The 26,652-nt window shown below is 37.8% G+C and overlaps 2 pseudogenes across 1 annotated transcript; both read right to left on the minus strand.

Annotated features, from left to right (window-relative positions):
- Positions 1 to 1,225: 1,225 nt before the first annotated feature.
- LOC103272583 lies at positions 1,226 to 1,504 on the minus strand (annotated as a pseudogene).
- Positions 1,505 to 10,929: 9,425 nt separating this feature from the next.
- On the minus strand, positions 10,930 to 13,974 carry LOC103272584 (annotated as a pseudogene). Its single transcript, XR_505127.2, has one exon. The product of XR_505127.2 is annotated as a twinfilin-1 pseudogene (transcript).
- Between the last annotated feature and the right edge of the window lie 12,678 nt (positions 13,975 to 26,652).

Genomic DNA, 26,652 nt, shown 5'->3' on the forward strand with positions numbered 1-26,652 from the left:
TGGCTATTCGTATGTCTTCCTTTGAGAAGTGTCTATTCTTATCCTTTGCTCACTTTTTATCTTTTTTTAACGCGAAGATTTTATTTACAAAACTTTTTTGTTGTTCAGAAAGTAAAAATACTGTTACAATTTCAGTGTAACTGGTAAAGACGGTTGACTCACCAATCACAGCTATCCATGCTATACTTCTGCCCACTTTTTAATGGGGTTGTTTGTTTTTTTCCTATCAGTTAATTTGAATTCCTTATAGATCCTGGATGTTAGGCTTTTGTAGATGCACAGCTTGCAAATATGTTTTTCCAGTCCATGGGTTGTCTCTTAACTCTTGGTGGTTACCTTTGTTGTGCAAAAACTTTTTTCTAGTAGCATGATCTAGGGCAAGTTGTTTAACCTCTTTTTTTTGGTGGTGGTAGCAAAATCTTCCAGATCGGTGCTGTGGTATCACCTTGTCTGAGGTTAGGCTGCTCTGCCTTCCTTACTTCTTGCCCATTTCCCAAACCTGCTCCTCTAAACTTCCCAGCAATTTAAACAAAGCTTCTATCATTTGAATCAACCTTAATGTATTCTGTAGCTAACAATTAATTGTTCTACATGTGCACAGCCATCTAAAAGTAGTATGACTATGTGTTAGTTCTCTTCTACCACCTAACTTCCTTTACATATATTGTCCAAGTTTGGACAATATATAACCTAACACCTAACACTGCAGGTCATTGCTCAGTGGTGCTGTGTTATCAATATTTACAGTGTCATCTGCTTTATCTATGAAGTAGTAGTATGAAGCTATTTATTTAAATATTTATTTTACCCATTCTACTAGCCAGTATTTACTGGTCTATTCTAAGAGTTGTGGTTGTATTATTTTTCCTTTTAAATGGATTTTTATTGAACACATAATACAGTAATATATTATTTTCACTAAAAATCAGGACATTACGGATTAAAGACAAATCCTTTTTGACTATCCCCATTTGTATTAATCTTCACACTTCCCAAAGCGTATCAATTTCAAGCTTAGCTTAACTTTCCAGTTATATTTTTCTTTTCTTTTTTAAAATAAAAACAATCCCACAGCATTTATTGTCAGCTTGTAATAACATAAGCGTAATCGAAACAATATGAACAAATGTTTTTGAACTATACTCCAAACAAAGAACACCTAAAAACAAAACAAGACAAAAAACTATATTGCTCTCTCAACAATTTCTCACTTCATTGATCATTTCTAGTTGGAGACACTTTGCAGCAGGGTAATATTACCTCCTTTCAGCATGATCCAATCCAATTGTTTTCTTGACTTTGTTTTAGTTTGAATCTCTTCTGCATCATCTAATACAAGGTTCATATACTCATCAAAGCCAGTGATACAGCCCTCTATCCACATATTCACTTGCTCATAAAGCCACACTTGAATCCAGGATCTGTTTTGCAAGTATCTGAAGATGAGGTTGATGGGCTGCACCATCACTGTCTGCACTTTCTGGCCCTGGTCACCGTAAGCCATGGTGGAATAATCCTATTTTTCTACATATTAAAAAACAGTAGAAACCATATGGAAAATAGAAAACCATTCTATGTGTTCTGGGATTTAATATAGGTGGGACTTACGCAATCATTAAAGCACAAGAACTGGGGGAATGAAGGGCATGCTACTTCTTTTTTTAATTTAATTATTTATTTTTATTATTTTTATTTTTTATTTTTTTGAGTTGGAGTCTCACTCCGTCGCCCAGACTGGAGTGCAGTGGCCGCTCCCGGCCACCGCAGCCTCCACCTGCTGGGCTCCGGCGATCCTTCCGCCTCAGCCTCCCGAGTAGCCGGAATTACAGGCTTGTGCTACCACGCCCGGCTGATTTTTTGATTTATTGTAGAGATGAGGTCTCGCTGCCCAGGCGGGTCTCGAACCCGCAGGCTCAGGCAATCCACTCACCTCAGCCTCCCAAAGGCGTGGGATTACAGGTTGAGCCACCGAGCCCGGCTCGGGCATGCTACTTCTAAATGGTTTTATCAGCTAGAGAAATTAGTTGTATGCGACAGAAATGGACTATAACTGGTTGAAGCAGAAAAAAGACGTTATTAAGATTGCTCAGAGTGTTGAAGTAATAGAAAAATCTTCTGAATATCTCTACTGAGCCAAGGACTGCTCAGAAAAGTACACTAGGTCTGGGAAGTCCATCTACAGCAGAGGAATAGTCTGTCTCCCTGCTGCAGACACATTACAGGCTCACGCTGGCAAATGAAGATGTGCTGTCTGCCTCCGGGTGGAGTTGTGATGGGAAGTGTCAGTCTTGCAATCTTCGAACTCCTGGTGCCTTTCTCCATGCAAATCCACCCCATCTCTCATTGCTTCTTATTCACCCATTCCACCAAAATCTCACTTTCCATTCAGTATTCCTGTGACAGAGGATGAAAAAAGGACATAAGGGAAATCCTGGGATCATCATGGTGTACTGGGATTAATGTAGGAATTGAGAAAACAGTTCTGGGACTTCAGGAATTCTGTATAAGTAATATTTCTTATGTAATATACAGTTTCCAGTGAATGCATTCAGTAATCAATGGACACCTGTGCCTGTTGCCCTGGGGAGTCTTTTCAGACTCTACTTCATGATCCCCACCGGTTCTTGGTTTTCTGCCTTTCTTAAAACAAAAATGATTTTGAAACATTGCTTCTGACCTTGAGCAGCATAATATTTAACAGTGAAAGCAGTAATAGTTACCAGCATAAGACCAAAGATTCTTGATACTATTATTAGTATACAATATTGTACAGATATGATTGCCAATGGTATCCAAGCTGTTTAGGAACCCTTTGGAAACTTCCCCGTGATATATCTTCTTGATGGCCTATAACATATAAATAAGAAAATTATTTGTCTCAATTTCCCTGGGAATTCCCTGGTTTTAATTGTTGCCCCAGTGCAATTATTAATAGTGTCCCATTTTGAATGATATTTTATATAATCACCATGTTTATGAAAGTCTTCCTCCCTCTGGGTATTATTATCCTAGTAAATCTCTATAGATGTTTAAACCCCTGATGAGTTTGACTCATATCCCTAACATTTGGGGCAGATGTTTTCTAATTTTTTGTCTGTTTACCACTCGGCTTTTGATGTAATACTTCACGTTATGCATTGCTTCTCAAGTGTGTCCTCATGTGGGATGCTGATTTGGCTACCCTTTCTTCCATGCGCATATTAACAGACGGACCAGCCCTATGTTCTTTTATTCTGCTCTGTTCCATAATTAGTCTCCCCAATGGCCCATACCCAAAATTACAACCTTGGCACATTGTGGAAATTTGTAATGGTTAGGAGGAAATTTATGATGTAATGTTAAGTAAAAGAAGAAGGATATAAAACTATTTCCATGTGTGGTGCTAATTATGATTTTTTAATAGCTGTGACTGGAAACATAGTAGTTTGTATTGGTAACAGTACTTATCACCTCTTGGGGAGATTAAGAAACAAATATCATGTTGTCTTTCATTCAAGTAAATATATTTTAATTCCACAATTCGTCGTATTCTATAATCAGAATAAGAACATTTTAAAAATTAAAAGTGCAATGGTGTTAGTTATACCTTTGCCTTAAGGAGTGCAGTGTCCAGAAAGTTCTATAGGTGCTCCAGTGATTTTTTAGTAGGAGGACTTTAGGCCTGTGAAAAACCCTCCACCTTTCCTTATATACATATGGAAAGAAACCCTGAGAGAGAGAGAGGATTTTAGGGCTTCTCTAGGGGTATTTGAATGGCTCCATGAGAGGGATTGGAATCAAGGTATCCTTTGGTTATTCAGAAAACCCCCTTGCTAGGGGTGTTCAGTATTTTCTAAATTTGTCAAGCTTTGTATTAACCAGGACTCAGTGAACCTGAGAAAATTTGGGGGTTTATACATCACTATAATTGATGACTGAGTCTAGGTCCGTCTGATAGTTCCTCTTTATATTCTAAGTATGGGTTATATTATCTAATCCAGACATAAAACAACTATTTAAGCACTGTGGATGATCGCTAAGTAACTTGACCTATCAATGTCTACCCATGAGATTTTTTGTCTCTTTAGCAGCAGCTAGCATAATACTGTGAAAAGAATATGACTTTTCAAGTCAAGTTGACCTGGGTTTTAATCTTTAATCTGTCATTTATTAGCTTTGTGTCTTTGGACAACTTTTTTTTTTTAAGCCCTGTGATTCTGTTTCCTTAGAATAATCACAAGTTCTCATTGATTATTAGAAACATTTAAAAAAGTTTTTTCTATGCCACCTGATTTGTAACAGGTATTTAGTCATTGTTAAGCAAATAGCTTGCTCTAGCAGCTGGAAATAAAAATAAAAGATTGGCAAATGTCTTAATTTTCAGTTAATTTATTCATGCATGCAGGGGCATACTCAATTCAGCAGATGTAAGTCTTACTTCCAAGGCAGTTGGAGAGACAGAACTGGCAGGTTGAGTCAATCCATTGGTGGTGTTGCTTTTGGTTTCTTGTTGCTATCATAATGCTGGTGCTGCTCAGATAATGGGAGCCTGTCTCCTGTTGAGGAAATGCTCTTGATGGTCTGTATTCCTGCCAGCATTGCAGTGGTTCCTGGCTGGGCTACTACGTTCTGTACCTTGGCACTGTTCTTCCAGAAGCCCAATGCTATGTCAGAGCGGCTGAGTTTGCAGGGCTTCCTAGCTCAGCCTTTCCCCTCTAAAACGTAGGCTTGTCTTGAGTTTGCAGTACCCACTCAAGAAAAATCCATATTTTTTTCTTAGTTTCTTCTTTGGTGTGTTCATTGTCATTTTCTCCTGGCATGTCTTTCTAGCACCCTGGTTCATCCCAGATTTACCTCATTTTGGGTTTTGAGGAAATAGGGGATGCACTTTCTATTCTTTCCTCTGAAGTTTCTGAGCTTCTTATGCAGGTTGATATACTCTCTACTTAGAGCTTTTGGGAGAAGAGGTGACCTTTCTCCTAGGTGAAAAGTGGCTTCTGGCTTTATATTTGCATAATCAGGAGAAGACACACAGGTGAACTTTCACAGAACCAGACCTGTTTCTAGATGACTTTTTTTCTAGGTTTCTTTTAAACTGAGAAGTTATTCTAGAATAAAAATCAAATAACACAAAACTAGGCAAATAAAACCCCTTTGCCTCATCAGTCACCATTTTTAGAGTTGCTCTAATTTGTAAATTCTAAGACAACAGTGAATAGGATATTATTTTATGTTCTACTAAGGAAGATACAAAAGTAGCAAACAGAATAATTTAAAAAACTTTTGCCAATTAAACTACAAAGCACCATTGATTGTAAGGCCCATCACAATTTCAGAGCTACTAAAAACTAAAGCACAAAGTCAAACCTGAGTCTTAGAGTTGATGAAGAAACGGTAAATGATTTCCCCATCAGTAGGAATTAAAGAAACTTCTCCTTGAATTAGTGATCAGGAGACTAACCAGACCAGACGGCATCCTGTAGATTTCATAGAGAGGTTAAAAGGTTTGGGTAAGGAAGCGAGGAGGAGAGAATAATGAGGTGGCTTTGCTTGATCTGCATTAAATCCAAACATGTTAAATTCATGAGTGAGAAACTCCCTGCTTTAAGTCTTTGTTACACATACACACACACACACACACACACACACACACACACACACACACACACACAGTCTTCTCCCTTCTTTCCATCTGGACTTTGTTGAAAATCTCAGGTCAAGCCAGCCTGAAAAAAAATTCAGTGGAGCTACCTTCTAAGGTATGACATCATGTCTTCTCTGTTTCTCATTATAAAGTTAAGTTTCAGATGTTAAAATCATATCCTTCTTACCCCTTGCAGCTTTCTTCTTGCCCTCCCCCACACATCCCAACTTGACGGAGTTCCATTGTTTTTAGAGTTAAAGCACAGTGCCAGACACACAAAATTATTAACCTGATGCTGAAAAAACACTTCTTATGAATAGGAGTTCAACGTCCATAATTTTTAACTCAGCAGAGTTTTTAGTGTATTTCTTCACCATCTGTAGGTCTACAACTTATTTTTAACTTTTTAGATTTGCCCTACATACAAAAGGTCATATTTTATAAAATTAAAAACTTTGAATTTATGGAGAAACTACTTAACGGACATAATTTCTTAGGCACGTGTGAAATCGTGACATGAGTTTTAAACAGTGGAAATATGCCACAATGATAGAAAAATGCTTGTTCTTTCCACTGGAAAATATAGAAAGGCTGTATAAGAATGTTGGCTATAATGTACAGTGATTTCTAAAATCTTAATCTAAAAACAATCAAATTATATTATTAAAATTCAGCTAACATTTTTTGAGATTTATACTGAAACTACAACTTGAAATATGGCCCAAATTATTATTAATATTATTTTAGCCATTATAGTCCCTAATGTTTCATGGAAGAGGTACATTTGTGCAAGGTATCTGTTAATATCAGTGTAAAATAGCAAACCAGCTGCTTCTAAAATAAATTTTACAATTCCTCAGAATGATGACTATGGGATATGTGAAGCTCTCATCTTTACCCCCCTGCCATCTTTAAACATCTGTTTAGAGAAAAACTGTACAAAATTGGAAAATGGGTGAAAAGGAAGTAGCAGGATTGTAGATCCAGGAAATGTAATTGACAGACAAAGGGCTTTCAGTACAAATAGGAAGATATCTGATGAGACAGCTAATTTATAAATACATATACAGCTTTATATCCCTCAAAGAAAACATATTCTTTTACAAAATCTACAGTATCTTAAAAATATGTAATCCTGCATTAAACTGTAAAAATTGTTATTCCATTTAAAAAATAGAAACACTTCAAATTCCATTGTTTGCTCTGCTGGAAAAAATATTAGAAATTAAAAATAATAATGTAAAATAAATCAGGTCATCAAAATCATTTTTAAAACTCGGTGGCAGATACTGGTAGCTGTTCCCTGCTAATCTATTCTCCCACTTTACATAGTAATAGACCTTCTTTTTTTTTTTTTTGAGTTGGAGTCTCACTCTGTCACCCAGACTGGAGTGCAGTGGCCGTTCCCAGCCACTGCAGCCTCGACCTGCTGGGCTCTGGTGATTCTTCCACCTCAGCCTTCCAGGTAGCTGGAACTATAGGCATGAGCCACCACGTTCGGCTAATTTTTGATTTATTGTAGGGATGAGGTCTCACCAAGTTGCCCAGGCGGGTCTCGAACATGCGGGCTCAGGCAATCCACTCATCTCCGCCTCCCAAAGTGCTGGGATTATGGGCTGAGCCACCGAGCCCGGCCAGTAAAAGACTTTTTAATTGGACATGGTCAGCCAATGAAAGACTACATTTCCCAGGATCCCTTGATTCTAAGATGTGGACATGTGTCTAAATTCTGGGCAACAAAATGTGGGCGGCAGTGATATTTGCAACATATAGTTTATGTTTCCTTTTCTTTCCCCTTATGCTTCTTCTGAGGGCTAGAATGGAGTTATGGTGCTAAGAACGAGAAGCTTGATATGAAATCATGATGTGAAACTGCCTACTGTGGAACCTGGAAAATAGCAAGGTAGAAAAAGACCAAGTTGTTCTCAGCCCTAGAGGCCGGCATGGATATTTACCTTATTTTAGCCATTCTCATTTAGGGCCTATCACTAACAGCAGCCAAACCTGATTTCATTTGTTTGTTTGTTTGTTTATTCGTTTACTTATTTATTTTTTAGTCAGAGTCTCACTCAGTCACCCAGGCTGGAGTGCAGTAGCATGATCACAGCTCACTGAAGCCTTGACCTCCTGGGCTCAGGTAATCCTCCCACCTCAGTTTCTGCTCTAGCTGGGACTACAGGTGCATGCAACCACTCCCAGCTACTTTTTTTGGTTTTTTGTAGAGACGAGGTCTTACTATGTTGCCCAGGCTGGCCTCGAACTCCTGGACTCGAACAATCTGCCCAACTCAGCCTTTCAAAGTGCTGAGATTATAGGCGTGAGCCACCACATTAAGCCTCACACCTGATTTTTAACTCATATGTCTCTTTTTTTGAATTAGAAAAGAAAACATTTCAGAGTTGAGATTATTGAAAATGATGATGAGGATACTGGATATCAGATCTTATATACTGGAAACTAAAATACATATCCAGTATACATTCTGCTAGCAAATTTTTGATTTAATGAGGAATAATGAAAATAAGCTAATATTCATCAATGAGTTGGAAAAAATAACCAAATTAATATAGGAAGCCTGAGAAAGAAACTAAAGAGAAAAGCAGAAATTAATCAAGACAAATAAAACAGAGAAACTACCAATAAACATATAGAATGAAAACAAAATATACAATGTAACTAGCATTTGCCATGACACATAAAATATTCCACAGTACACAAAAGAAAGGAAAGTTTTCTAATTTATCACACAATGCTAGCTAACACTGATATAAAAATCTGACAAAACATACAGACAAAATTAAATCTCTACATTTCTGATCACTGAGGCAAAACTTTCTAAAATACCATGGGGGAAAAATTTACATTTCTAAATAAAAGCAAAAATACTATCTAAAGTGTTTATGAAAGACAAAAATAAAAATTATATATTTATAACTATAGGGGTAAAAATGCTTTACAAACCAAATGTAGAACTGTTAAAAGAAAAGTAATATCTAGAAATATGAAATAACTTAGTAGAAGCTCTATTAGCATCATATATCATGGCATTACTAGATCAAAGGAAGAAAAACTACTAAAATAAATTTTGGAGATACATTTGGTTATATTAGGTCATTTATATTTCCATATAAACCTTATAATCAGCTTGTACATTTCACCTAATAAAAACCTGTTGGGATTCTAGCTGGGACTGTGCTGATCTTTAGAATAATATGGGGAGGATTGACAAATTAGCAATATCAGTTTTCCAATTTATGAACATGGTACTTTCTCCTTTATTTAGATATTTTTAAATTTTATTCAGTAATGTTTTATAATTTTAAGTTAAGGAGTCTTGCATAATTTTTCTTCCAATTCCCTCGGTTTTAATTTTTTGAGCTCCTATAAATATGTTTTTAAAAAAATTGTTTTTTAGTTATTGCTGCTAGTGTTTAGAAATACTCTTGATTTTTGTGTATTTATTTCTGTTGTCAGCAATCTTGCTAAGATTCACATATTATATCTTGTCATTTGCTTACAGATTTATTTGGAATTTCAAATATGCACATAACCATGTCAAAAACAGAGAGTGTTACTTCTTCCTTTCCAATGCTTAGAACCTTTTTTTAATCAATATTTTTTATTTTAATATTTGGGGTACAGGTAAGGGTTAGGTATACAAATATGCTTCATTCAGGCACCCTTGTTGATAAGGGGTGTCTCCCTGTCCCCAGACAGATATTGACTACTGCTAATCCCACCACACATCCCCTCCCTCCACCCCCCCATAGTTTCCCACCACTGTCAATCCTTTTCTTATAGTATTACGATAGATAGATGTTCAAGGTCCACTGTATGAGTGAGAACATGTGATACTCAGATCTTTGTTTCTGTGAGAGGTCACTCAGTATTATAGACTCTATTCCATCCAGGTTGCTGCAAAATTCATGATTTTGTTCTTTTTTATGGCTGTGCAGTATTGCATCGTGTATATGTACCACATTTTTTAAATCCAGTCCTCTTTTGATGGACAGCATGGTTGGTTCCAGGTTCTTGCTATTGTGAACAATGCTGCGATAAACATATGTGTGCAGGAGTCTTTTTTATAGAGTGATTTGAGTTCTTCAGGGTATATTCCCAGTAGGGGGATTGCGGGGTCATATGGGAGGTCAATATTTAGAGTTTTTAGGAATCGCCACACTGTTTTCCAAAGAGTTGCACTAGTTTACACTTCCACCAACAGTGTAGAAGTGTTCCCTTTTCACCACACCCTTTCCAGCAACTGTTATTTTTTGAGTTATTGATAATTGGCATTCTGACTGGAGTTAGGAGGTATCTCAGTGTGGTTTTGATTTGCATCTCCTTGATGATTAGTGAGGTTGAACATTTCTTCATGTGTCTGTTGGCTGCTCGGATGTCTTCCTTTGTGAAGAGTATGTTCATATCTTTTGCCGACTTTATAATGGGGTTGTTTTTTCTTTTCAGCACGTTTGAGTTCCTTGTAGATCCAAGATGTTAAGTCTTAGTCAGACCTGGAGTTGGCAAATAATTTTTCCCAGTCTGTGGGCTGTATCCCTGCTCTCTTGATGGTTTCTTTGGTTTTGCAGAAGCTTGCCAGTTTAATGAGGTCCCACTTGTCTATCTTATCTCTTATGGCCCATGGGTTTTGGGTTTTTTTCAGGAATTGAATGCCAGTTCCAATTTCCATAAGGGTGTGTCCTTCATTTTCTAAGGTTCTTATGGTTTGAGGTTTTACATTTAGGTCTCTGATCCATTTAGAGTAAATTTTTGTGTATGGGGATAGATAGTGGTTTTATTTGAGTCTTCTGCATGTGGTCAGCCAGTTTTCCCAGCACAATTTACTGAATAGGTTCTCCTCTCCCCAGTGGTAGGTGGTGGAGGCTTTGTCGAAGATGAGTTGGTTGAGAAATTGAGGTTTTGCTTCTGGACTCTCAATTCTATTCCATTGGTCTATATGCCTGTTCTTGTACCAATACCAGGATGTTTTGATTATTGTAGCTTTATAGTAAAGTTTGAAGTCTGGTAGTGTGATACCTCCTGCTTTTTTTTTTTGCTGAGGATTGTTCTGGGTCATTTGAGTTTCCATATGAATTCCTGTATTGTTTTTTCTAGCTCTGAGAAGAATGTTGCTGGTAATTTGATGGGTATTGCATTAAATCTGTAGACTGCCTTAGGTAGAATGAACATCTTTATAATGTTGATTCTTCCAATCCATGAGCATGGGAGATTTTTCCACCTGTTTGTGCCATTCTTGATTTCTCTGAGCAGTGTTTTGTAGTTTTCTTTCTTTCTTTTTTTTTTTTTTTAAGAGAAAAAAATTTTATTGTGATATAAAATGCACTTATAAAATGTCCACAGAAGGCATGTAATTCTTCATTGCTATATAAATTTATTGGTAATGTTATTCACCATCTAGTTATAATGCCACCTAAAACATACTGTAAACGATGAGTTATACTCTATAACTAATGTATCACTGATTTTCAGCAATCATTGGTTTAATAATTAGTTTAAGACTATATAATCACATCTATATTCTGGAATGTCCATTTACTTTAATGTAGTGTAGTGGAATTTAGATATAATTGCACATGGATGTTACAGAAAAACATTCACTACTGAATTATTTTATACCTTCATGACAGGCAGTCTTCCTGACTGAAAATAACAGCTTCAGTTATGGTCTGCCAGGTAGCTCCAGGATTCTTATTGCAATAAGTTGTGTGTATGTGTGTCCATCTACGTGTGCACCCTTGGAAAACTTAAAGTGTATCTTTAGTAAACAAGTGCAACATTGTCAATTATTTTGCATGTTTAAATATTATAGTCTGATTATTTGTAAACAACAAAACCCCACACAAATACTCTAAATTCTATTTTAAAAATCTGTCAACCCATTATTATTCTAATATGCTTTACTTACTTGAACACAAATTTCTGAAAGGTGCATATATTACCTTAGATAATAAGGTTTAGAAATGAGTGCTTCATACTATGAAATGTGCATTTCTGATATTTGATTTATGCAGCATAAGGTTTAGATCAAGAAATTATAAATCCTGGATCCCCACAGTTCATTTAGAAAACACTTCAAATTATGGCTCTTGCAGCAGATTTAACAGATTAAACATGAAGTGTTCTAACTCCCTCGATTTCAAGTATCAATGAAATAGGCTCAAAACCTCTCTAGGTTGTAACTGAAAATGAAAAGCATTAGAAAACAGTTAAATGAGCTCTGAAATAAGATATTAATTGAAATGAGATTCATATGTGCTTATCTGTGTTAGCCTGGTAAGTACTAGGACTTCAAAACAATTTTAAATCTGAATATTTGCTTCAAAGTGGTAAGGAATAAGGAATACAATTTGCCTATACATAGATGGTTTTGGAGAAAAAAGCCAATCTTGATTTTAAAACATTTTCAACATTTTTTAGTTTAGTTTTGATTCCGTTTAAATAATATTAAACTTCAATCTGAACATAGATATTTGGCTACACAGTAATTAGAATGAAATGACTTCTTTTGGAAATGAAATGTTTTAAAGCACTAGAAAGGGAACCTACTAAGGCGTTAAAGTCTTTCAATCTCATCAGAAATCCTGCAGTATAGAAAATATCTGGTACCTTTACAGTTTCAGAGTGAGGTGATCTTCTGAAATTTCAATGCCATTAAAAAAACAAAAAGTGAAATAGAAAAAGACTGCTGCAATAAAGCACTTTTCTAAGGTTGCAGACAAGATCCCACAGTCTGACAGAGTTAGCACAGCTCCTCAGAGTAAGCAACGTCCTACCTTTTCCCAGGTGCACTACATTTTCAGCTTAGAAAGTATCCTAACCTCGTCCTTAACATATTCATTAAATAGTACGAATATTTTAAGGTCTTTCTGTCTCACTAAAAAGTAATAAGAAGTGTTTCCTACTTTGAGACATTAGACTTTCTGGAACTGGCTCAACTGTATAAAATTTTAAGAATTATGTGAAAGTGTAGAATCAATACTATGAAAACAGTGTGACAAAATTAAACATTATTATGTTGAACCATTTGCTAGCTTTAACTCAAAAATAGAAATCATGAGCTTCCATAACATTAATTTTAAAAACACACAGTGAAAAGTGCTATTTCCAAAAGTACAATTTTCCCCCTACTATATATATCAACATGGAATGATTTCAGTTCTCCTGTACTAAAACCTGGACTTTTAAAAAACTAGTATTGACAATGTTTAACATAATGATTTTAATCAGTAGTAGCTTCAGTTTCAGCTGGACCCCTAATTAGTCTTCGAATTCCTCTTTTTCCTGCAGGACCTTTTGGTTTTGCAAAACTTTGCTTATGTGCATGCTGCTTGGGATGTACTTCTTCATAAAGGAAGTCAGCAGTCAATTCATCCCCATTGTCTATCTCGATCTTTCTAATTACATCCATTTGTAGTTGTCTTTCTACAATTTCTAGCAGAGGGCTCTTGCAGCTAGAATACAGCATTCGTTCTCTTATACTGCATGTGTATCCAGGCATTGAATAAATAAAAACTATAGACTCTAAATAGTCTCCTTCATGGGAATGTTTATACAGAAAGAAATGATAACGTGCTGAATCCTTGGGAATCCTCTTTGGCAAATCTTTTAGTTCTGTATTTGTTGTGCTGGCCAAAATTATAATTTCATTTTTTATATCTATTTCCAATTGCACATAATTGAGCTGTCTTTTATTCAATTTTTCCAAGGCCTGAAAAGCTTCTCGAGAAATAGGAAATGCTACTCCTTGTAGTGTTTGATGCTTAGTGTCCACACCCACGTCAGTTTGAACCTCATTAATTTTAATCTGTCGTAATTCTTCCTCAGCTGCAGTCAGTGGAGCAGGGGAAGATTGTGACAGCAAATATTTTTTATATCCATGTAATGATACATCTTCCTTTGCTGTTCCAAATACTTCATCTTTAATGTAGCCACCTCCAAACTCTTTTTTCAGAGTTGCTCTTGTTGCTGCATACAACATTTTTTGACGAACATGAGATGATCTGGAGACCATGCAATGAATATCCATTCATATCCCTGGGCATTCTGGGAATCTAACCTGAATAATATATAGCATGGCTGTCCTCCAACAGGGGTAAGACAAAAGAATCATAATCTTTATCCCAGGAATCTGAAGGCTGACTACATGATCCAATCACAAGTTGCTCATTTTCAATAGAGATTTTCAGAAGTCTGTACTTTCCATTTCTGGCTCTAGCAAAGATCTCTTTAACATCTTCACTTGCTTGGATGCCGGTCTGGTGGGACATGGCGGCGGCCGCGGGCTCCCGGCTCCGGCGCTGAGTGCGGCGAGCGGCCCCGGCCGGCGGCTCCAGGAAGTGGAGGCTCCTCCGCCGGCCCGGCGCGTCATCCTCCCGCGACCCGCGGCCGCCCCCGTTTTGTAGTTTTCATTGTAAAGGTCTTCCACATCTCTGGTTAGGAAGATGCCAAGGTATTTTATTTTTTTGTGGCTATTGTGAATGGGTTTCTGTTTGTTTATTATTGGTGTAAAGAAATGCGATTGTCTTTTGCACATTTATTTTTACCCTGAGACTTTGCCAAAGTCCTTTATCAGTGCAAGGCAGCTTTTGACAGATTCTCTTGGGTTTTCAAGGTACATAATTATGTCGTCAGCAAAGAGGGATAAATTGACTTCCTCTTTTCCTATTTGGATACCCCTGATTGCCTTCTCTTTTCTGATTTCTGTAGCTAGGACTTCCAATACTATATTGAACAGGAGGGGAGAGAGTGGGCATCCTTGTCCTATTCCAGTTTTTAGGGGAAATGGTTCCAATTTTTGTCTGTTTAGGAGCATGCTAGCTGTGGGTTTCCTGTAGATGGCTTTTACTATTTTGAGTTATGTTCAATGTATACCTAGGTGTTTGAGGGTTTTTATCAGGAAGGTGGTATCCCAGTGTGGTCTTGATTTGCATCTCCTTGATGATTAGTGAGGTTGAACATTTCTTCATGTGTCTGCTCAGATATCTTCCTTTGTGAAGTGTCTGTTCATATCTTTTGCCCATTTTATAATGGGGTTGTTTGTTTGTTTCTTTTCAGCACGTTTGAGTTCCTTGTAGATCCAAGATATTAAGCCCTTGTCAGACCTGGAGTTGGCAAATACTTTTTCCCAGTCTGTAGGCTGTCTCCCTGCTCTCTTGATGGTTTCTTTGGCTTTGCAGAAGTTTGTCAGTTTAATGAGGTCCCACTTGTCTATCTTATCTCTTATGGCCTGTGAGTTTCGGGTTTTGTGCAGGAATTGGATGACAGTTCGAATTTCCATGAGGGTATGTCCTTCATTTTCTAAGGTTCTTATGGTTTGAGGTTTTACATTTAGGTCTCTGATCCATTTGGAGCTAATTTTTGTGCATGGGGATAGATAGGGGTCCTGTTTCATCTGCATGTGGTCAGCCAGTTTTCCCAGCATCATTTACTGAATAGGTTCTCCGCTCCCCAGTGGTAGGTGGTGGAGGCTTTGTCAAAGATGAGTTGGTTGAGAAATTGAGGTTTTGCTTCTGGAATCTCTATTCTATTCCATTGATCTATATGTGTGTTCCTATACCAGTACCAAGCTGTTTTGATTATTGTAGCTTTGTAGTAAAGTTTGAAGTCTGGTAATGTGATACCGCCTGCTTTGTTTTTTTGCTGAGGATTGTTCTGGCTATTCTTGGTCATTTGTGTTTCCATTCTAGTTTCTTCTTGTCTCTCCTCAATCTTTTTAATCTCTCCATTAATGTCGGGATCTTTAGGTTTGTAGTTTGAGACCAGTCATTCTGGGTGCTCTTCATTGTTTGTATTCCGAAGTCAGTTTTCTCAGTGTCTGCTCTCCCAAGGGTCTGAGAGAGACCCATATTCTTCTTTTGGTTTTTCTTCATTTGTGTAGATTTTTCTCTCTCTCCTCCTTTCCCTTCCCTTCTTTAATTCTGTTTTTCAGGGAAGGTGGGGTTGGTTTTGCTTCACTTGTGCAATCTCCCATTTTTCCTTATGAGGGTCTTCTGACTTTGCTCACTTTTGAGGCTGGAGTGTGGGTTGGGGGCTGTACTTTTTACAGTTTTGAAGTTTAATTGAGGGGGAAGCTGTGATTCAGAATCTATCTGCTGATTACAGCATCCACTAACAGGTGTATGGGTACATGGGAACCTATTTCCCACTGCCTTACAATCTGTCTGTGCAGTGGGATGTGGGTTTGGTCCCTGGAACAAAGGGAGGTATGAAAGAAGAAAGTAATGGAAGAAGTGGGGGGGGGGTCAATAGGAAGTTAGAAAGTGAGAAGAGTGAGAGGGAAAACAGACATACATACCAGCTAACAGGTGAAAAAGAGACACAAGGCCAGAGAGAAGTGAAAAAGACACATAAACAAAATTCCCTAAAGCATACCAGTAACCACACAAAGACTGCCCAATAAAATCATGCCTTTTGATGTGTTTTCCCCAATACAAACAGATAGTCTAAGTCAAAAAGCAAACAAAAGTGAACAAAACAAACAGTCAAAATGATAAAATCAAAAGTCAAAATAAGAAACTTTTCCTGAGCGTCTAAAGTCTCTTTAGCTCTGCTCTCCATCCTCTCCCCTTTGTTTTCCTTGCAGGCAGTTAGATTTACTCACAGCTTGGGTTTGTTCTTTTAGCCTGTTGCCTGAGAGGTCTGTGACGCTGAGTTGCCTGCAACTGATTCAGCATATGGGAGGGAATTTGTCTCCTGTTTAGCGACATTATCTTAGGAACTGAGGTGGAGGCTGCTCATAGGTGGGCGGGGCAATGCAAATCTCTGCCTGGAAAATGGCTGAGGTGGGCAGCTCCTCTTTTGCGCATCCTTTCTCTCTGCTTGTCTGGGTCCCTGGGTGATCCATTATGACGGGCTGTGGTGGCATGTGAGGCACCAGGGATCAGCTGCACAGCTGGGCACTGGATCTGGTGTGCCACCAGCAGACTGGGGTGGAAGAGGAAGCTGGAAGTTCCCTCTTCTGGAGCTGAGAGCGGCTGATCGGCACCTCCTTAAGATATCCTGTTCCCTTATACAAGCATGGGGTCATATGCTGGGTGCCTCAGTCAGGGTGGGTCCAGAGCTCCAAAGGGCAGGTGGTGAGCTGTGAGAGTGGTTTTGGGCCCCTCACAGGGTACTTCAGCCAGAAATGGAGCTGGTATCTCTGAGGGGCGGGCGCCTAGAGCTTCCCTGGGTGACTGGTGGCTTGGCGCCAGGTGAGATGATGTAACTGGGGAGGGAGCTGAGATTCCCACACGTGCAGTGGGCGGGGGCTATGTATAGTGGAGCAGCAGCAGCCGGGGTCTGCAATATCTGGCCTTGCGTGGGACTGAGGGTTTCTGGGCCTCAGATCAGTGTGGTTGACAGTGGGGAGGGGCGTGGGGGAAGGAAAATAAGAGTCTTTTTGGGAACTCATGTTTGGAGAATCTCACAATTCCACCTATGCTGTCATCATCTTACTGGAACCTCCCGTAGAACTTTTTTTTCTTTTTCTTACTTTATGTCACTGGTTAGGACCACCAGTACAATGAACGATAGAAGCAATAATAGTGAATATTTACATTGAATTTCTTATTATTAGCTGTGGTAGGGTTATAGTAAATATTCATTATAGATTGAGGAAGTTCCTCCCCACACCTAATGTATTGGGAGTATTTTTAAATAAAATGGTACTGAATTTTATGAAACTATTTTTCTATATCCAACGAGAGTATTTTGTGTTTTATTTTTTTGAATGCCAACTTTGCATTCATTGAAAGACTAGACTTCATTATAACATACCATTCTTTAAATATATTACTGGAATCAATTTTTTATTTTTTTAGGATTTTTTGCATCTATGTTAATAAGGAATATCAGTCTTTAATGTTTTCTTCTTTTAATGATCTTTTCATAGTTTGGTATCATTATTATGTGAGCCACATAGAATGAGAAGAAATGTGTTCCTTTCATCTCTAACTTCTGAAAGAGATTGTGTAGAACTGATACTATTCCTTTCTTAAATGCTTGGCAGAGTTTTTTTTTTTTTAATTTCTTTGTTTTGTTTTGGCCTGTGTGTTTCTTTGAAGATTGTAATTACAGATATTATAACTTTCTCCCTCGCTACTTTTTAAAACATTTTTTCCTCTGCGCTTTAATTTCTGTTTCTGTTCATCTGTCTTATAAGTTCACTCATCCTTTCTTCTGCTATTTTTCTAGTCTGATATTAAACCCATCTAATGAATGTCTAATTTTAAATATCATTTAGTTTTAATTGACAAAATTGTATATATTTATGGTGCATAATATTATGTTTTGAATATATATACACTGTGGAGTGGCTAATTAGCAGCTAAATCAAACTAATTGGCATACATTAATTTATAATATTTTAGAATGTCCATCTTATTGTTGGTAGTACTTCCACTTTTTAATTTAAATTATACTTTTTTAAAAAATCCATTAGGGCTATTTTTATTCCAATTTTGAAAATATTTTTAGTAATGGTTTTATAGTCATTTTGGGGTCATCTGTAGTTCCTCTCCTACTGGTCATATTTTTCCTTTGAATAAAAGTTACATTTTCTTTTTGTCATGAATTGTAGCTTTTTATTGTGTTTAAAAACATGGAGACTGAAATAAATATTACTTTCTTCCTGACAGGACATATCTTTTCTTCATTTCAAGTGGCTGGAATGGAGGTGGGGAAGCTTTTACATTACCCCATAAGAAGTTTAACAAGATTGAGACTGATTTGTAGCTTTTGTTAGTTTCAGGTTGCATTTGTTTTCAGATTTCTTGAGGGTGAAATGTTATCTGGGTCACTTCCTTCAGGTAAGCTTTGGGAGTGCTATTTGTTTTCCAGCCCTGCCTCCAAGTTCCCAGCTGCTTCTGCAAAATACTGAGGAAAAGTCTGTGAGGAGAATTGGTAGCAAGAAGGAGTATCTCTGCATTTGAGGTCCCTAAGATTCTATTCCATTATGCCAGTTCAGATGGCTGTTAAAAGTTTAACTAGTTTCTCCTTATTTCAGCAGAGGTTTTTCTGCCTAAACTCAGCAAGTATTCCCAGAAAGAAAGGAGTTCATAGTCTCTTCTTACCCAGGAAGAACCTGCCCATCTCCAGAAGTCTTTAATTCTTTGAAGTCTTTGTACTTTAATATGTTAAAATATATAAACTTTTAGTTTATCCATTTCTTTTTCCAGTTGTTCTGGTGAGAGCAACAGTCTGTCACAATCTTCTATGTCTGAACTTAAAGAAAAACTCTGCAATTATATTGTTGGGAAAAAAAAAGGAATCACGAGGTGACATTTATATCACAGAATTTTAGAATATATAGTAATTTTACATTGTGTTATTGGCACATGAGTAGACTAAGGTCGTTTAATAAACAGAATAGAAACTTAAGAAACATGTTTTAGCTTGTGATAAAGATGGTGTGCCCTAAACTTTTGCAGAGTATTCTGTTATTTTATAAAAAGAAAGTAAAATATCTATTTGTTTTTAAAAAAAAGAAAGTTAGAGCATTTCCTCCCCCAATACTCCAGAAAGAATTGCAATAGAGTTAATTTAAAAATAAAACTACAAGAGAAAAAAGAAGATTCTGCTTGGAGCATTATTAAAATATTTCTAAACATTTAAAATTAAGAAAAATTAAAAAGGAAAATAAAATAAAGATTTCCTATCTCAAAAATTATTATAAACACATTTAGAAGCTCAACTCCATATAAGTATATTTGTAAAATAAATGATAAACAAGTTTAATCACTCTTATTTACAGAACTCTTATGAATCAACAAGAAAAAAAGCAAATAGGAAAATGTTTTGCCAGGGAGTTTACAAATATTTACACAAAGTTTATAAATATATAAGTATACTTGCGTCATGAATAATCAAAGCTGCCTCTTATACCTTTTTGGGAGGGGAGTTTCTTCTCCTGAGGTGAAGGGGAACTCCTTTTTCTAATAGGCTCTTTTTTATTGTTATTTTTAAGGTGTATAATACAGTGTTTTGATGTATTTTTACACAGTGAAATGATCACCACACTCAAACCAATGAATGTATCCATCATTCCATAGTTACCCATTTTTTTGTGATAAGAGTACCTGAAATCTCTTTTAACACATTTACAGCATATAATAAATTATTATTAACTATGGTCCTTATGCTATACATTAGATCTCTAAAATTATTCATTTTATATAACTACAACTTTGTATCCTTTGACCTACATATAACTTCCCTATAATTGGATACAAAAACTTTACATTTTTGCTCCTCCCATTTTATTTTTTTGATATCACAATTAATATCTTTTTATATTATGTATCCATTAAGGAAATATTGTATCTATCATTATTTTTAATACTTTTGTATTTTAACTTTTAAGTTCTAAAGTTATAAGTGATTTATACACCACCATTATGGCACTATAGTATTCTGAATTTGACTATATATTTGTTTTTAATCAGTTAATTTTATACTTTCATTCCTTTTTATGTTAGTAATTTAAGTCCATTCATTTCTTCTTGAAGAACTCTTTTTAGCATTTCTTGTAAGACAAGTCTTTGGTGATGAACTCCCTCAGCTTTTGCTTTTCTGGGAAAGTTTTTAATTCTCCTTCATTTCTAAAGGACGGATTTGCCAGATATGGTTCTTGGTTGGCAGTAATTTTTCTTTCAGCACTTGTATATCAACCCATTCTCTCCTAACCTGTCAAGCTGATTTCTGCTGAGAATTACAATGATTAATTGAGATTCCTTTGTATGTGACATGTAGTTTCTCTGGCTACTTTCAAAATCCTCTCTTTGACTTTAAAAAATTGATTATAATGTGTCTCAGTGCAGATCTCTTTGTATAGAATCTAAACTATGGAGCTTTGTGCATCTGAGTGTCCATATCTCTTCTAAGATGTAGGAAGTTTGTTGTCATTATTTCTATACATAAACTTTTTGTCCTCTCCCTCTGTAGTCATAATTTCTATATATAAACTCTGTCCTCTCCCTTTCCCTGTCCCTCTCCCTGTCCCTCTTCCTGTCCCTGTCCCTTTCCCTCTCTCTTTATTTATTTTTGAGTCAGGGTCTCACCCTGTTGCCCAGGCTGGAGTGCAATAGCACAATCATGGATCACTGCAGCCTCAACTTCCTGTGCTCAGCTGATACTTCTGCCTCAACCACCTGAGTAGCTGGACTACAGGCATGTGCCACTATGCCCAGCTAATTTTTTTGACTTTTGTTTTCTTTGGTACAGATGCAGTCTTGCTATGATTCCCAGGCTAGTCTTGAGCTTCTGGGCTAAAGCAATCCTCTTGCCTTGGCCTCCCAAAGTGCTGGGATTACAGGTGTAAGCCACTGCATGTGGCCTCATTTCCACTTTAGAATTCTGTAATGAATATGTTGGTATGTTTAATGGTGTTCTATAAGTCCTACAGGCTCTCTTCACTCTTTTTTTTTTTCCTTTTTTCTTTGTTGACTTCTGACTGATCACAAAGGATCTGTCTTCAAGTTTATAGATTATTTCTTCTGCTTATTTTAGCCTGCTGTTGAAGTTTTCTGTTGTGTTTTCATTTCATTCATTGTATTCTTTAGCTTCAGGATTTCTCTTTGGTATTTGTTTTTATGATTTCTTTTTTATGGTAAAATCATATTTTTATTATTATTTTTATTTTAAAGAGGTGGGGTACAATTCAGGTTTAGGTATACAAATGGTCATTGTTCAGGTAAAGTTTGGGCCTCACTTTGGTCCCCACTTCACCTGGTTTGAGATCAGGTACACTTATTATTATTTTTTTGAGTTGGATTCTCACTCTGTCGCCCAGACTGGAGTGCAGTGGCTGCTTCCGGCCACTGCAGCCTCGACCTGCTGGGCTCTGGCGATCCTTCCGCCTCAGCCTTCCAAGTAGCCAGAATTATAGGCATACGCTACCACGCCCAGCTGATTTTTTGATTTATTGTAGAGATGAGGTCTCACTGCCCAGGCAGGTCTCGAACCCGCAGGCTCAGGCAATCCACTCACCTCAGCCTTCCAAAGGCGTGGGATTACAGGCTGAGCCACCGAGCCTGGCTGATCAGGTACACTTATTGATGAAGTGTGCCGCCTATCCCTCCCCTGATAGTTTCCCATTACTGCTAATCCCTTTCTTACAGTGTTATGATAAGTGTTCAGGGTCTGCTTATGAGTGAGACCATGTGGTACTCAGTTATTTGTTTCTGTGATAGATCACTGAGTATTATAGACTCTAAATCCATACAAGTTGCTGTGAAGTTCATAATTTTGTCCTTCTTTATGGCTGTGTAATATTCCATCATGTAAATGTACCATGTTTTTAAAAACCAGTCCACTTTTGATGGGCAGCACAGTTGGTTCCATGTTTTTGCTATTGTGAATAAGGCTGGAGTAAACATGCATGTGTAAATATCTTTTTCATAGAGTGATTTGAGGTCCTCTGGGTATATTCCTGGAAGGAGGATTGTGAGATGGTATGGAAGGTCAATTTTTAGATCTTTTAGGAATCACCACACTATTTTCCACAGAGGTTGTATTAGTTTACACTCCCACCAACAGTGTAGAAGTGTTCCCTTTTCCCCACATCCTCTCCAGCATTTATTGTTTTTTGAGTTATTGATAATAGCTATCCTGACTGGAGTTAGGTATTATCTCAGTGTGGTTTGCATTTCTTTGATGACTAGTGAGGCTGAGCATTTTTTCATGTATCTGTTGGCTGCTCGTATGTCTTCATTTGAGAAGTGTCTATTCATACCTTTTGCCCACTTTTTTAATAAGGCTTTTTGTTTTTTTCTTTTTGATAAATTTGAGTTTCTTAAATATCTTGGATGTTAGGCCTTTGTCAGATATACAGTTGGCAAATATTTTTTCTCATTCTGTGTGCTATCTCCTCACTCTCTTGATGGTTTATTTTGCTTTGAAGAAGCTTCTCAGTTTGATGAGGTCCCACTTGCCCATTTTATCTCTTATGGAATGGGAATTTGGAGTTGTGATCAGGAATTACTTCCCAGTTCCAATTTCCATAAGTGTGTCTCCTGCGTTTTCTAAGGTTCTTATAGTTTGAGGTTTTACGTTTAGGTCTTTGACTCATTTAGAGCTGATTTTTGTGTGTGGTGATAGATAGGGGTCTTGTTTTAATCTTCTGTATGTGGTCAGTCAGTTTTCCCAGTACCATTTACTGAATAAATTCTCCTCTCCCCAGTGATTGTTAGTGGAGACTTAGTCAGAGATGAGTGCTTTTATGAGTTCTATCCTTTGTTGAATTTCTAGTTTTGTTTATTTATTATTTTCCCAGTTTAATTAAGTTGTCTACCTGTGTTCATTTGTATCTAGCTGAGCTTCTTTAAAATAATTATTTGTCCTGTTTAAAACCCCAAGTGCCCATGCCATAAGAGATAAAATATATAAGTGGGACCTCATCAAACTGAGAATCTTCTGCAAAGCCAAAGAAACCATCAAGAGAGCAGGGAGACAGCCCACAGACTGGGAAAAAATATTTGCCAACTGTATGTCTGACAAAGGCCTAACATCTAGGATATACAAGGAACTCAAATGTGCCAAAAAGAAAAACAAAAAACAGCCCCACCTATTACCAAATGGGCAAAATATATGAATAGACACTTCTCAAAAGAAGACATATGAGCAGTCAAGAGATACATGAAAAATTGCTCAGCCTCATTAGTCATCAAAGAAATGCAAATTAAAACCACACTGAGATACTACCTAACTCCAGTCAGGATAGCCATTATCAATAGCTCAAAAAACAACAGATGCTGGAGAGGATGTGGGGAAAAGGGAACACTTATATACTGTTGGTGGGAGTGTAAACTAGTATCACCTCTGTGGAAAGCAGTGTGGCGATTCCTAAAAGATCTAAACTTCGACCTTCCATACAATCCCACAACCCCCCTACTGGGAATATACAAGGAAGATCTTCAACCACTCTATGTATGTTTATCATAGCATTCTTCATGGTAGCTATGGCAGTAAAGAACATGGAACCAATCATGCTGCCCATCAAAAGAGGACTGGATAAAAAAAACATAGTACATATACATGATGGCGTATTACACAGGCATAAAGAAGGACAAAAATCATAAACATCACAGCAACCTGGATGGACTTAGAGTCTATAATTTTGAATGATGTATCACAGAAACAAAGAACTGAGTTCTCACTCATAAGAAGACCTTGAACAATTATTGTAGTACTATAAGAAAAGGATTGGAAGTAGCAGGAAACCTCCAGGGGTAGGGGAGGGGAAGTAGGATTGACAGTAGTGGGAATCTGCCAGGGGAGGGGGCACATCTCATAAAACAAGAGTACCTGCATAATGAACATTTGTATACCTAACCCTGAATTGTACCCCACATCTTTAAAATTTAAAAATTAAGGGTGAAAAATGAAATAAAATAATTATTTGAATTCCTTTTCAGACAATTTGTAGTTCTTGATTTTTTTTTTGTGGTTAGTTAATGTGTTCTTTTGATTGCATCATGTTTTCTTGTTTTTTTTTCAGATTTTTTTTTTTTTTTTGACTTGAAGTCTCACTCTGTCACCCAGACTGGAGTGCAGTGGCCGCTTCCGGCCACCGCAGCCTCGACCTGCTGGGCTCCGGCGATCCTTCTGCCTCAGCCTTTCAAGTAGCCGGAATTACAGGCATGCGCTACCACGCCCGGCTGATTTTTTGATTTATTGTAGAGATGAGGTCTTGCTGCCCAGGCGGGTTTTGAACCCGCAGGCTCATGCAATCGACTCACCTCAGCCTCCCAAAGGTACAGGATTACAGGCTGAGCCACCGAGCCCGGCTTTTTTCAGATTTTTTAGGCCTTGTATTGATGACTGCACATTTGATAAAACAGTTACTTCTTCCAGACTTTATGGGTTGGTTTGATGGTAATAGATTTTCATTTGTAGGTGAGTGTAAGGGCGCAGATTGTGTGGGGTGTGGCAGCTTTGGTTCCAGATGGGGCACAGTGGTGTAGTCTCCATGTAGCTCCATCAACTGAGGTCTGTTTCAACAAGGACTTGGCGAACTCAATTGCCAAGGCTGCAGATGTTTATGATGGTGGTAATGGCAGTGAGTGCTGTTGGGGTCCTCAATGGCAAATGTTGCTATGGTTTTTCTGTTTTCCTATTCTTCACAAGGGAAAGTCCTACCTGAGGGAATCCCTCTTGTTGCTGGGTCTGGTGTAGCCTTCAGGCAGCTGCAGTGGTGCCATGCCTGGGAAAAGGTACTCAGAACAACTGGGCCACCAGGGTGTTGGTGTGTGGGTACACTCACAGAGGCATGGGCTTGTGCATATCACCCACAAATCCAGGGTCTGGAACTCTGGGGTGTGCCCCAACAGCTCAGGCTCAGAAAAAGGTGATGTAGCAATAGCTCAGACTGTGGGAATCAGGGAACAACAGCAGCACAGTCCCAGGGATAAAGGCGTGCTGTGGTGGCTTAGACCCCTAGAGTATGAGGAAGTTCAGAAATGACTTCAATTCCTGGGAAATCAGGATGCTACAGCAGCTCAGGCCCTTTGGTGGAGTCCTATGGCAACAATACACCAGGAATGGTGGGGCACCACAGTGACCTAGGCTCCAAGGGATAGAGTGTAGCAGTAACTTGATCCCATGGAGATAGAGTAGCTCTGCAGTAGCTTGGTCCCAAAGGGTCAGGTACAGCAGCAACTTGTGTCTAAGGATGATGGAGTTCCATCCAGGTAGCCCAGATTTCAGGTAATAGGGTATAGTGGCAACAAGACCTCTCCAAGAATAGAGAGGCACTTTAGCTACTCAGGCAACCTAGAGGAGGGCACAGCATTGACTCCTTCACTGCAGGGAGTGCAGTGGTATAGACTCTAGGTTGCTCCCTCAGTTGGGCTCAGCACTAGTAAAAACTCCCGGGATCCTCAGTGTTAAAATCTTCAAGTGTTTGCAGTGGTGTTGGGAGCCACCAGAGATCACTTTCTCACCTTTTCCCTTCATTGATAAATCCCTTCTGGGACTGAGATGATCCCAACAGGGAAATGGAGTGGTGTGAGCAAGGTGTTCTCTATCTTTTTTTGTGCAGCTCTCCTTGGTGTTTGCACTTCACTGGGTTTCTTTTATGCTCTGGAGCTATTTCATTGGCATGCAGTTATTTCTTGTTTTTGTTGTTATTGTAAGGAAGATAAGCACTGGCACCTTCTGGTCCACCATCTTGTTGATATCACTCTCCAATAGGCTTTTAAATGATGTTTAAAATGAATTAAAAATTAGTCAAGGAGTGAATTTTCTACAATGAAGACTTTTCAAGTCTTTAAGATAATCAAGTCTTACTAGGTTATTTCTCTGGTGTCTTACTTCTAGCTCATAATCTTCCATGCTGTGCACCCTTCTGAAAGTCTGATGTTCAAGAAATCTCCTGAGCATTACCACACTTGGTGTTTATCATGACAACATTGATGACAATGCCAAAAGATGGTCTCTCAAATCCTCAAACCCTTAGGGTGCTTGAGAAACACTGAAATTCCTTCAGTTCTCACCAAACCAAAGCTCTGCTGTGCTGTGAGAAGAAAAGAGGAGACTGTAACCTTCTTCTCTATATCATGCCTTATCACCTGGATAACACCGTGCTCTTCTGCTTCCTTGGGGAAACAGGTCCTTATTCTTTTTCTTACAATCCTGTCTATTCTAAGATTCCAGGCCAAAGACAAGACCAACTTATACCCTTTTATTCCAATTATACCCAATTATCTCAATTAAAGAACAGCCTGCCAAGCAGACTGAATGGCTTCTTTCTCCATATGTGATGAATGTAGACAGATAAACACCTAAACTATCAATCCACTTCTTATCTATCATGTCTAGATATGGATGACTCCAGATATGGATAAGAAGTGGATTGATAATTTAGGTGTCTATTTGCCTGCATTCATTGTATATGGAGAAAGAAGCGATTCAGTCTGCTTGGCAGACACTTCTTTAATTGAGATAATTGGGTATAATTGGAATAAAAGGGAATAAGTTGGTCTCGTCTTTAGGATTAGCTACAATACCCAACAACATATTTCTCCCTAAGGGTT

Source organism: Carlito syrichta, unplaced genomic scaffold (genome assembly GCF_000164805.1).
Source record: "Carlito syrichta isolate Samal-C Ts95f unplaced genomic scaffold, Tarsius_syrichta-2.0.1 Scaffold312854, whole genome shotgun sequence".
Taxonomy (NCBI): Eukaryota; Metazoa; Chordata; class Mammalia; order Primates; family Tarsiidae; genus Carlito; species Carlito syrichta.